Source organism: Anopheles funestus, assembly GCF_943734845.2.
Source record: "Anopheles funestus chromosome X unlocalized genomic scaffold, idAnoFuneDA-416_04 X_unloc_88, whole genome shotgun sequence".
Lineage (NCBI taxonomy): Eukaryota > Metazoa > Arthropoda > Insecta > Diptera > Culicidae > Anopheles > Anopheles funestus.
In genome coordinates, this window is record NW_026045218.1 from 27,396 (window position 1) to 40,000 (window position 12,605).

The window sequence follows — 12,605 nt, forward strand, 5'->3', positions numbered from 1 at the left end:
GCTAGATTTCTTCCATGCACCACTAATCGCTACCATGTCTGTGGCCGGAGCTATTCACGAAAGCGCCTCGCGAACTTGGTCGGATTTTTGGTCCAACTTGCACCATTTTTGGCCCATATTTGCCCCATAGCTCCGCCGGTATCCAAGATATGGCCACACTTTCTTCTGGCCATGGGTAGATGGCACTTGTGGCTAGATTTCTTCCATGCACCACTAATCGCTACCATGTCTGTGGCCGGAGCTATTCGACGAACAACCATCGCATTTACCTAGGTACTTTTTCGGATTTTTGGTCCAACTTGCACCATTTTTGGCCCATATTTGCCCCATAGCTCCGCCGGTATCCAAGATATGGCCACACTTTCTTCTGGCCATGGGTAGATGGCACTTGTGGCTAGATTTCTTCCATGCACCACTAATCGCTACCATGTCTGTGGCCGGAGCTATTCACGAAAGCGCCTCGCGCACTTGGTCGGATTTTTGGTCCAACTTGCACCATTTTTGGCCCATATTTGCCCCATAGCTCCGCCGGTATCCAAGATATGGCCACACTTTCTTCTGGCCATGGGTAGATGGCACTTGTGGCTAGATTTCTTCCATGCACCACTAATCGCTACCATGTCTGTGGCCGGAGCTATTCACGAAAGCGCCTCGCGCACTTGGTCGGATTTTTGGTCCACCTGGCACCATTTTTGGCCCATATTTGCCCCATAGCTCCGCCGGTATCCAAGATATGGCCACACTTTCTTCTGGCCATGGGTAGATGGCACTTGTGGCTAGATTTCTTCCATGCACCACTAATCGCTACCATGTCTGTGGCCGGAGCTATTCGACGAACAACCATCACATTTACCTAGGTACTTTTTCGGATTTTTGGTCCAACTTGCACCATTTTTGGCCCATATTTGCCCCATAGCTCCGCCGGTATCCAAGATATGGCCACACTTTCTTCTGGCCATGGGTAGATGGCACTTGTGGCTAGATTTCTTCCATGCACCACTAATCGCTACCATGTCTGTGGCCGGAGCTATTCGACGAACAACCATCACATTTACCTAGGTACTTTTTCGGATTTTTGGTCCAACTTGCACCATTTTTGGCCCATATTTGCCCCATAGCTCCGCCGGTATCCAAGATATGGCCACACTTTCTTCTGGCCATGGGTAGATGGCACTTGTGGCTAGATTTCTTCCATGCACCACTAATCGCTACCATGTCTCTGGCCGGAGCTATTCGACGAACAACCATCGCATTTACCTAGGTACTTTTTCGGATTTTTGGTCCAACTTGCACCATTTTTGGCCCATATTTGCCCCATAGCTCCGCCGGTATCCAAGATATGGCCACACTTTCTTCTGGCCATGGGTAGATGGCACTTGTGGCTAGATTTCTTCCATGCACCACTAATCGCTACCATGTCTGTGGCCGGAGCTATTCACGAAAGCGCCTCGCGCACTTGGTCGGATTTTTGGTCCACCTGGCACCATTGTTGGCCCGTATTTGCCCCATAGCTCCGCCGGTATCCAAGATATGGCCACACTTTGTTCTGGCCATGGGTAGATGGCACTTGTGGCTAGATTTCTTCCATGCACCACTAATCGCTACCATGTCTCTGGCCGGAGCTATTCGACGAACAACCATCGCATTTACCTAGGTACTTTTTCGGATTTTTGGTCCAACTTGCACCATTTTTGGCCCGTATTTGCCCCATAGCTCCGCCGGTATCCAAGATATGGCCACACTTTCTTCTGGCCATGGGTAGATGGCACTTGTGGCTAGATTTCTTCCATGCACCACTAATCGCTACCATGTCTGTGGCCGGAGCTATTCACGAAAGCGCCTCGCGCACTTGGTCGGATTTTTGGTCCAACTTCACCATTTTTGGCCCATATTTGCCCCATAGCTCCGCCGGTATCCAAGATATGGCCACACTTTCTTCTGGCCATGGGTAGATGGCACTTGTGGCTAGATTTCTTCCATGCACCACTAATCGCTACCATGTCTCTGGCCGGAGCTATTCGACGAACAACCATCGCATTTACCTAGGTACTTTTTCGGATTTTTGGTCCAACTTGCACCATTTTTGGCCCATATTTGCCCCATAGCTCCGCCGGTATCCAAGATATGGCCACACTTTCTTCTGGCCATGGGTAGATGGCACTTGTGGCTAGATTTCTTCCATGCACCACTAATCGCTACCATGTCTGTGGCCGGAGCTATTCGACGAACAACCATCGCATTTACCTAGGTACTTTTTCGGATTTTTGGTCCAACTTGCACCATTTTTGGCCCGTATTTGCCCCATAGCTCCGCCGGTATCCAAGATATGGCCACACTTTCTTCTGGCCATGGGTAGATGGCACTTGTGGCTAGATTTCTTCCATGCACCACTAATCGCTACCATGTCTGTGGCCGGAGCTATTCACGAAAGCGCCTCGCGCACTTGGTCGGATTTTTGGTCCAACTTGCACCATTTTTGGCCCATATTTGCCCCATAGCTCCGCCGGTATCCAAGATATGGCCACACTTTCTTCTGGCCATGGGTAGATGGCACTTGTGGCTAGATTTCTTCCATGCACCACTAATCGCTACCATGTCTGTGGCCGGAGCTATTCGACGAACAACCATCGCATTTACCTAGGTACTTTTTCGGATTTTTGGTCCAACTTGCACCATTTTTGGCCCATATTTGCCCCATAGCTCCGCCGGTATCCAAGATATGGCCACACTTTCTTCTGGCCATGGGTAGATGGCACTTGTGGCTAGATTTCTTCCATGCACCACTAATCGCTACCATGTCTGTGGCCGGAGCTATTCACGAAAGCGCCTCGCGCACTTGGTCGGATTTTTGGTCCACCTGGCACCATTGTTGGCCCGTATTTGCCCCATAGCTCCGCCGGTATCCAAGATATGGCCACACTTTGTTCTGGCCATGGGTAGATGGCACTTGTGGCTAGATTTCTTCCATGCACCACTAATCGCTACCATGTCTGTGGCCGGAGCTATTCACGAAAGCGCCTCGCGCACTTGGTCGGATTTTTGGTCCAACTTGCACCATTTTTGGCCCATATTTGCCCCATAGCTCCGCCGGTATCCAAGATATGGCCACACTTTCTTCTGGCCATGGGTAGATGGCACTTGTGGCTAGATTTCTTCCATGCACCACTAATCGCTACCATGTCTGTGGCCGGAGCTATTCGACGAACAACCATCGCATTTACCTAGGTACTTTTTCGGATTTTTGGTCCAACTTGCACCATTTTTGGCCCATATTTGCCCCATAGCTCCGCCGGTATCCAAGATATGGCCACACTTTCTTCTGGCCATGGGTAGATGGCACTTGTGGCTAGATTTCTTCCATGCACCACTAATCGCTACCATGTCTGTGGCCGGAGCTATTCGACGAACAACCATCGCATTTACCTAGGTACTTTTTCGGATTTTTGGTCCAACTTGCACCATTTTTGGCCCATATTTGCCCCATAGCTCCGCCGGTATCCAAGATATGGCCACACTTTCTTCTGGCCATGGGTAGATGGCACTTGTGGCTAGATTTCTTCCATGCACCACTAATCGCTACCATGTCTGTGGCCGGAGCTATTCGACGAACAACCATCGCATTCACCTTCTCGTTGCACTTCTTCGGGAATTTGGTGCAACCAAGTTTTCACTATAACTTGGTCATTTTCCGTCCATCGGACATGCGGTTTTGGGTGTCGATACTTGACACCGCGCGCTACAATATGTTCCTCCACGACCATGTGGTCCGATGCTTCCAACAGGAGCTATTCGAGGAGTACCGATTTTTCACCATTAAAAATGCTCGTTTTTGCACCAACTTTTGCCTATAACTCAGGCTGTATCGATCGGATCTTCAATCTTGAAAAAGTTTTGGATAGGTGGCATCAAATGCTACATTTCGTTCTTCCACGTCAACTTTGTCCGATGTCTAGCAAAAAAGTTATTCGCGAACCAAGTCCAGAACCCATGCAATGGCTGCCCACATTGCATACATCACGGCGGTTAACTCTCGTTACTCTATACCGAGGACTTGGTACTTTTTCAGGCATTCGTTGCTACTTCTCGGTTCATGATATTCGTTTACGGTCTTCACTAGGGCATTTGGTGCTCCTTATCGGTTCATGATATTCGTTTACGGTCTTCACTAGGGCATTTGGTGCTCCTTATCGGTTCATGATATTCGTTTACGGTCTTCACTAGGGCATTTGGTGCTCCTTATCGGTTCATGATATTCGTTTACGGTCTTCACTAGGGCATTTGGTAATGGGCTTCCCACTTTCTACTGATCGATCCATACTCACTTGCGTGCACCTAGCCTAGGAAGGTTTCCTATGGCTTCCCATCTTTCTACTGATCGATCCATACTCACTTGCGTGCACCTAGCCTAGGAAGGTTTCCTTGGGCTTCCCATCTTTCTACTGATCGATCCATACTCACTTGCGTGCACCTAGCCTAGGAAGGTTTCCTATGGCTTCCCATCTTTCTACTGATCGATCCATACTCACTTGCGTGCACCTAGCCTAGGAAGGTTTCCTTGGGCTTCCCATCTTTCTACTGATCGATCCATACTCACTTGCGTGCACCTAGCCTAGGAAGGTTTCCTATGGCTTCCCATCTTTCTACTGATCGATCCATACTCACTTGCGTGCACCTAGCCTAGGAAGGTTTCCTTGGGCTTCCCATCTTTCTACTGATCGATCCATACTCACTTGCGTGCACCTAGCCTAGGAAGGTTTCCTTGGGCTTCCCATCTTTCTACTGATCGATCCATACTCACTTGCGTGCACCTAGCCTAGGAAGGTTTCCTATGGCTTCCCATCTTTCTACTGATCGATCCATACTCACTTGCGTGCACCTAGCCTAGGAAGGTTTCCTATGGCTTCCCATCTTTCTACTGATCGATCCATACTCACTTGCGTGCACCTAGCCTAGGAAGGTTTCCTTGGGCTTCCCATCTTTCTACTGATCGATCCATACTCACTTGCGTGCACCTAGCCTAGGAAGGTTTCCTATGGCTTCCCATCTTTCTACTGATCGATCCATACTCACTTGCGTGCACCTAGCCTAGGAAGGTTTCCTTGGGCTTCCCATCTTTCTACTGATCGATCCATACTCACTTGCGTGCACCTAGCCTAGGAAGGTTTCCTATGGCTTCCCATCTTTCTACTGATCGATCCATACTCACTTGCGTGCACCTAGCCTAGGAAGGTTTCCTATGGCTTCCCATCTTTCTACTGATCGATCCATACTCACTTGCGTGCACCTAGCCTAGGAAGGTTTCCTTGGGCTTCCCATCTTTCTACTGATCGATCCATACTCACTTGCGTGCACCTAGCCTAGGAAGGTTTCCTTGGGCTTCCCATCTTTCTACTGATCGATCCATACTCACTTGCGTGCACCTAGCCTAGGAAGGTTTCCTTGGGCTTCCCATCTTTCTACTGATCGATCCATACTCACTTGCGTGCACCTAGCCTAGGAAGGTTTCCTATGGCTTCCCATCTTTCTACTGATCGATCCATACTCACTTGCGTGCACCTAGCCTAGGAAGGTTTCCTATGGCTTCCCATCTTTCTACTGATCGATCCATACTCACTTGCGTGCACCTAGCCTAGGAAGGTTTCCTATGGCTTCCCATCTTTCTACTGATCGATCCATACTCACTTGCGTGCACCTAGCCTAGGAAGGTTTCCTATGGCTTCCCATCTTTCTACTGATCGATCCATACTCACTTGCGTGCACCTAGCCTAGGAAGGTTTCCTATGGCTTCCCATCTTTCTACTGATCGATCCATACTCACTTGCGTGCACCTAGCCTAGGAAGGTTTCCTTGGGCTTCCCATCTTTCTACTGATCGATCCATACTCACTTGCGTGCACCTAGCCTAGGAAGGTTTCCTATGGCTTCCCATCTTTCTACTGATCGATCCATACTCACTTGCGTGCACCTAGCCTAGGAAGGTTTCCTATGGCTTCCCATCTTTCTACTGATCGATCCATACTCACTTGCGTGCACCTAGCCTAGGAAGGTTTCCTATGGCTTCCCATCTTTCTACTGATCGATCCATACTCACTTGCGTGCACCTAGCCTAGGAAGGTTTCCTATGGCTTCCCATCTTTCTACTGATCGATCCATACTCACTTGCGTGCACCTAGCCTAGGAAGGTTTCCTATGGCTTCCCATCTTTCTACTGATCGATCCATACTCACTTGCGTGCACCTAGCCTAGGAAGGTTTCCTATGGCTTCCCATCTTTCTACTGATCGATCCATACTCACTTGCGTGCACCTAGCCTAGGAAGGTTTCCTTGGGCTTCCCATCTTTCTACTGATCGATCCATACTCACTTGCGTGCACCTAGCCTAGGAAGGTTTCCTTGGGCTTCCCACTTTCTACTGATCGATCCATACTCACTTGCGTGCACCTAGCCTAGGAAGGTTTCCTATGGCTTCCCATCTTTCTACTGATCGATCCATACTCACTTGCGTGCACCTAGCCTAGGAAGGTTTCCTATGGCTTCCCATCTTTCTACTGATCGATCCATACTCACTTGCGTGCACCTAGCCTAGGAAGGTTTCCTATGGCTTCCCATCTTTCTACTGATCGATCCATACTCACTTGCGTGTACCTAGCCTAGGAAGGTTTCCTATGGCTTCCCATCTTTCTACTGATCGATCCATACTCACTTGCGTGCACCTAGCCTAGGAAGGTTTCCTATGGCTTCCCATCTTTCTACTGATCGATCCATACTCACTTGCGTGCACCTAGCCTAGGAAGGTTTCCTATGGCTTCCCATCTTTCTACTGATCGATCCATACTCACTTGCGTGCACCTAGCCTAGGAAGGTTTCCTATGGCTTCCCATCTTTCTACTGATCGATCCATACTCACTTGCGTGCACCTAGCCTAGGAAGGTTTCCTATGGCTTCCCATCTTTCTACTGATCGATCCATACTCACTTGCGTGCACCTAGCCTAGGAAGGTTTCCTTGGGCTTCCCATCTTTCTACTGATCGATCCATACTCACTTGCGTGCACCTAGCCTAGGAAGGTTTCCTATGGCTTCCCATCTTTCTACTGATCGATCCATACTCACTTGCGTGCACCTAGCCTAGGAAGGTTTCCTTGGGCTTCCCATCTTTCTACTGATCGATCCATACTCACTTGCGTGCACCTAGCCTAGGAAGGTTTCCTTGGGCTTCCCATCTTTCTACTGATCGATCCATACTCACTTGCGTGCACCTAGCCTAGGAAGGTTTCCTATGGCTTCCCATCTTTCTACTGATCGATCCATACTCACTTGCGTGCACCTAGCCTAGGAAGGTTTCCTATGGCTTCCCATCTTTCTACTGATCGATCCATACTCACTTGCGTGCACCTAGCCTAGGAAGGTTTCCTATGGCTTCCCATCTTTCTACTGATCGATCCATACTCACTTGCGTGCACCTAGCCTAGGAAGGTTTCCTATGGCTTCCCATCTTTCTACTGATCGATCCATACTCACTTGCGTGCACCTAGCCTAGGAAGGTTTCCTATGGCTTCCCATCTTTCTACTGATCGATCCATACTCACTTGCGTGCACCTAGCCTAGGAAGGTTTCCTATGGCTTCCCATCTTTCTACTGATCGATCCATACTCACTTGCGTGCACCTAGCCTAGGAAGGTTTCCTATGGCTTCCCATCTTTCTACTGATCGATCCATACTCACTTGCGTGCACCTAGCCTAGGAAGGTTTCCTATGGCTTCCCATCTTTCTACTGATCGATCCATACTCACTTGCGTGCACCTAGCCTAGGAAGGTTTCCTATGGCTTCCCATCTTTCTACTGATCGATCCATACTCACTTGCGTGCACCTAGCCTAGGAAGGTTTCCTTGGGCTTCCCATCTTTCTACTGATCGATCCATACTCACTTGCGTGCACCTAGCCTAGGAAGGTTTCCTTGGGCTTCCCATCTTTCTACTGATCGATCCATACTCACTTGCGTGCACCTAGCCTAGGAAGGTTTCCTATGGCTTCCCATCTTTCTACTGATCGATCCATACTCACTTGCGTGCACCTAGCCTAGGAAGGTTTCCTATGGCTTCCCATCTTTCTACTGATCGATCCATACTCACTTGCGTGCACCTAGCCTAGGAAGGTTTCCTTGGGCTTCCCATCTTTCTACTGATCGATCCATACTCACTTGCGTGCACCTAGCCTAGGAAGGTTTCCTATGGCTTCCCATCTTTCTACTGATCGATCCATACTCACTTGCGTGCACCTAGCCTAGGAAGGTTTCCTATGGCTTCCCATCTTTCTACTGATCGATCCATACTCACTTGCGTGCACCTAGCCTAGGAAGGTTTCCTATGGCTTCCCATCTTTCTACTGATCGATCCATACTCACTTGCGTGCACCTAGCCTAGGAAGGTTTCCTATGGCTTCCCATCTTTCTACTGATCGATCCATACTCACTTGCGTGCACCTAGCCTAGGAAGGTTTCCTATGGCTTCCCATCTTTCTACTGATCGATCCATACTCACTTGCGTGCACCTAGCCTAGGAAGGTTTCCTATGGCTTCCCATCTTTCTACTGATCGATCCATACTCACTTGCGTGCACCTAGCCTAGGAAGGTTTCCTATGGCTTCCCATCTTTCTACTGATCGATCCATACTCACTTGCGTGCACCTAGCCTAGGAAGGTTTCCTATGGCTTCCCATCTTTCTACTGATCGATCCATACTCACTTGCGTGCACCTAGCCTAGGAAGGTTTCCTATGGCTTCCCATCTTTCTACTGATCGATCCATACTCACTTGCGTGCACCTAGCCTAGGAAGGTTTCCTATGGCTTCCCATCTTTCTACTGATCGATCCATACTCACTTGCGTGCACCTAGCCTAGGAAGGTTTCCTATGGCTTCCCATCTTTCTACTGATCGATCCATACTCACTTGCGTGCACCTAGCCTAGGAAGGTTTCCTATGGCTTCCCACTTTCTACTGATCGATCCATACTCACTTGCGTGCACCTAGCCTAGGAAGGTTTCCTATGGCTTCCCATCTTTCTACTGATCGATCCATACTCACTTGCGTGCACCTAGCCTAGGAAGGTTTCCTATGGCTTCCCATCTTTCTACTGATCGATCCATACTCACTTGCGTGCACCTAGCCTAGGAAGGTTTCCTATGGCTTCCCATCTTTCTACTGATCGATCCATACTCACTTGCGTGTACCTAGCCTAGGAAGGTTTCCTATGGCTTCCCATCTTTCTACTGATCGATCCATACTCACTTGCGTGCACCTAGCCTAGGAAGGTTTCCTATGGCTTCCCATCTTTCTACTGATCGATCCATACTCACTTGCGTGCACCTAGCCTAGGAAGGTTTCCTTGGGCTTCCCATCTTTCTACTGATCGATCCATACTCACTTGCGTGCACCTAGCCTAGGAAGGTTTCCTTGGGCTTCCCATCTTTCTACTGATCGATCCATACTCACTTGCGTGCACCTAGCCTAGGAAGGTTTCCTATGGCTTCCCATCTTTCTACTGATCGATCCATACTCACTTGCGTGCACCTAGCCTAGGAAGGTTTCCTATGGCTTCCCATCTTTCTACTGATCGATCCATACTCACTTGCGTGCACCTAGCCTAGGAAGGTTTCCTTGGGCTTCCCATCTTTCTACTGATCGATCCATACTCACTTGCGTGCACCTAGCCTAGGAAGGTTTCCTATGGCTTCCCATCTTTCTACTGATCGATCCATACTCACTTGCGTGCACCTAGCCTAGGAAGGTTTCCTATGGCTTCCCATCTTTCTACTGATCGATCCATACTCACTTGCGTGCACCTAGCCTAGGAAGGTTTCCTTGGGCTTCCCATCTTTCTACTGATCGATCCATACTCACTTGCGTGCACCTAGCCTAGGAAGGTTTCCTTGGGCTTCCCACTTTCTACTGATCGATCCATACTCACTTGCGTGCACCTAGCCTAGGAAGGTTTCCTATGGCTTCCCATCTTTCTACTGATCGATCCATACTCACTTGCGTGCACCTAGCCTAGGAAGGTTTCCTTGGGCTTCCCATCTTTCTACTGATCGATCCATACTCACTTGCGTGCACCTAGCCTAGGAAGGTTTCCTTGGGCTTCCCACTTTCTACTGATCGATCCATACTCACTTGCGTGCACCTAGCCTAGGAAGGTTTCCTATGGCTTCCCATCTTTCTACTGATCGATCCATACTCACTTGCGTGCACCTAGCCTAGGAAGGTTTCCTTTGGCTTCCCATCTTTCTACTGATCGATCCATACTCACTTGCGTGCACCTAGCCTAGGAAGGTTTCCTATGGCTTCCCATCTTTCTACTGATCGATCCATACTCACTTGCGTGCACCTAGCCTAGGAAGGTTTCCTATGGCTTCCCATCTTTCTACTGATCGATCCATACTCACTTGCGTGCACCTAGCCTAGGAAGGTTTCCTATGGCTTCCCATCTTTCTACTGATCGATCCATACTCACTTGCGTGCACCTAGCCTAGGAAGGTTTCCTATGGCTTCCCATCTTTCTACTGATCGATCCATACTCACTTGCGTGCACCTAGCCTAGGAAGGTTTCCTATGGCTTCCCATCTTTCTACTGATCGATCCATACTCACTTGCGTGCACCTAGCCTAGGAAGGTTTCCTATGGCTTCCCATCTTTCTACTGATCGATCCATACTCACTTGCGTGCACCTAGCCTAGGAAGGTTTCCTTGGGCTTCCCATCTTTCTACTGATCGATCCATACTCACTTGCGTGCACCTAGCCTAGGAAGGTTTCCTATGGCTTCCCATCTTTCTACTGATCGATCCATACTCACTTGCGTGCACCTAGCCTAGGAAGGTTTCCTATGGCTTCCCATCTTTCTACTGATCGATCCATACTCACTTGCGTGCACCTAGCCTAGGAAGGTTTCCTTGGGCTTCCCATCTTTCTACTGATCGATCCATACTCACTTGCGTGCACCTAGCCTAGGAAGGTTTCCTATGGCTTCCCATCTTTCTACTGATCGATCCATACTCACTTGCGTGCACCTAGCCTAGGAAGGTTTCCTATGGCTTCCCATCTTTCTGCTGATCGATCCATACTCACTTGCGTGCACCTAGCCTAGGAAGGTTTCCCTTTGGTACCGACTTCCATCTACGCACTCGATATAACCTAGGTACTTGGTACCGATGATGGTTAACACTCAAGCATTTCTTGCATCCTGCGTGCAAGGTACCAATTTTCACTTCTCAGGTGCGTTTATGAGCCCGCATTAATCCAATATCGCTCTGATGGCCTTTCTTATTATTTCATCCGATAGCCCTTTCCAAAAGCTACCAAAAGTTCCTCCACGGCCATGTGCTCCGACGCTTAGTTTAGGAAATATTCGAAAAAATTCAAAATAGGAAGCATTTTCTTATTGGAAAATCACCTTAAATCGATGGCCATTTTTTGGGCAAAAACTTTAACGTCTTCCCGACTTTGCGGGAATTGCGAATTTTAGGCACCCAGAGAAAATCTTTTACTTTAAGGGGGCGGCCGCGAAGTTGCCCAAAGTCTCGGACACAAAAATTCTCAAGTTCCCCACTCTAGTAAATCGCCCTATGAGTATCTCCTGGCCCGCGAGCTCTGCGAGCGGGCCAGCTTCGGCGATTTTTGCCTTTTCGCCTAGGCGGTTCTTCTACGAAATTGGTCCACAGCTTTTGCTCAGAAAGCTAGCATTTGTTGCAACAGTTAGGTGCTTGGTACCACATTTTGGTATCCATTTGGGCATTTGTGGCAACTACTCGGTACTTTGGCCCACATTTCGCTCTACTCGGGCTTCTATGGTGGTACTTGTCGGTACTTCTGGCCAACTTAGGCCAATTGGGTGCAACTTGTGGGTACTCTGTGGGTACTTTAGGGCGTATTGTGTCTTTCGGGTGAACCTTCGCTATACTTCATGGGTACTGATGGCCAACTTAGGAACATTCAGTGCAACCTTTGGGCCTAAGGAAATTTGTCCAACTCTTTGGACTTAGAAAATTTTCTGGACTTAGAAAATTTTCTGGACTTGTAAAAATTTTCAAATGTTCAATTTGGCCCACATTTCGCTCTACTCGGGCCTCTATGGTGCTACTTGGCGGTACTTTTGGCCAACTTAGGCCAACTGGGTGCTATTTGTGGGTACTCTATCGGTACTTTTGGCCAACATAGGCCAATTGGGTGCTACTTTTGGGTGCTCTATCGGTACTTTTGGCCATGTTAGGCCCATTCGGTGCTATATGTGGGTGCTCTATCGGTACTTTTGGCCATGTTAGGCCCACTCGGTGCTATTTGTGGGTACTCTATCGGTACTTTTGGCCAACTTAGGCCAACTCAGTGCTTCTTGTGGGTACTCTATCGGTACTTTTGGCCATCTTAGGCCAATTGGGTGCTATTTGTGGGTACTCTATCGGTACTTTTGGCCAACTTAGGCCAACTCAGTGCTACTTGTGGGTGCTCTATCGGTACTTTTGGCCAACTTAGGCCAACTGGGTGCTATTTGTGGGTACTCTATCGGTACTTTTGGCCAACTTAGGCCAACTCAGTGCTTCTTGTGGGTACTCTATCGG